The following is a 1319-nucleotide window of genomic DNA, read 5'->3' as shown; positions in this document are numbered from 1 at the left end:
TTGCACTCTCAGATCCCACCACCATGTGCTCACCTGCACCCCCAAATAACACCCCTCTTGCACACTCTTGTGCCCCCAAATTCCACCCCCCCTCCATCCTATATCACTAGATCGCTCTACCCAACCACCAGGTGCTCTCTTGTACACTAAGGTTACATCACCCCCCACCAGGTGCCCTCCTGTACCCCTAAACTGCATCGCCCCATGAGGTGGTCTTGTAAACTTCTAGTTTGCATCCCCCCCACCAGGTGATCTTGTATAACCCTAGATTGATTTACACCACTGGGTACCCCCCTATACCCCAAGATTGCATCACCCTTAACCAGGTGATCTCCTGTGCTGCAGGGATGCATCCCCCCTATGTGCCCTCCTGTACCCCTAGATTACATCCACCCACCAGGTACCTGCCCTTCCCGTAACTCCGGATATATATATAATATTTAAACTACCCCTAGATTGCACGCCCCCCACCAGATGTCCTCCTGTACCTCTAGATCCCAGCACCTACAAGTTGCTCTCCTGTACCCCTGGATCGCACCCTCCCCCACCAGGTGCCCCACTGTACCCCTAGAGCACATTACCCCATCCTGTGCTCCCAGATCTCACCCCCATGTGCTCTCCTATACCCCTCATATTGTAGCCCCAAACCACCAGGTGCTTTTCTGTCCCCTCCAATCATACCCTACAAGGTTCCCTCCTGTGTTCCAAAATTGCATTACCCCCCCCCCCCCCCCCACCACCACCACCACCAGATGCTCTCCTTTACCCCTAGATCACACACCTGTACCCCTCACATTTCATCACTCCACCAGGTACCCCTCAATACCCTAGTTTGCATCACCCCACCCAGTCACCCCTATACCCCTAGATTGAATCACCCTGCAAGGTGCTCTCCTGTACCCCTATAATGCATCCCCCCACCAGGTGTTCTTTTGTACCCCAGATTGCACCTCCCCTGCTCATGTTCTCTCCTGTACCACTAGATCGCACCCCCCAGCCCTTCTTGTGCTCTCCTGTATCTCCTCGATCACACCCCGCACCAGGTGCCTTTCTGTAACCCTAGATTACATCCAGCCACCATATGCCTTCTTGTAGCCCCGGATTACACCCCCCTACACCAAGTACCCCACGTACCCTTAGATTGCATCCCCACTACCACCAGGTGCTCTCCTGTACCCCTAGATTGCACCCCTCTGCCCTTGTTTCCTCCTTTACCACTAAAACGCAGCCTTTATGTGCGCTCCTGTACCCCCTCGATAACACCCTGTACAAGGTGCCTTCCTGTACCTTAAGGTTACATCCCCCCATGTGCCTTCCTG

The sequence above is a fragment of the Pyxicephalus adspersus genome, unplaced genomic scaffold, assembly GCF_032062135.1.
Source record: "Pyxicephalus adspersus unplaced genomic scaffold, UCB_Pads_2.0 Sca175, whole genome shotgun sequence".
Lineage (NCBI taxonomy): Eukaryota > Metazoa > Chordata > Amphibia > Anura > Pyxicephalidae > Pyxicephalus > Pyxicephalus adspersus.
The sequence above is the reverse complement of the archived record's forward strand: the minus strand, read 5'-3'. Positions refer to the sequence as shown.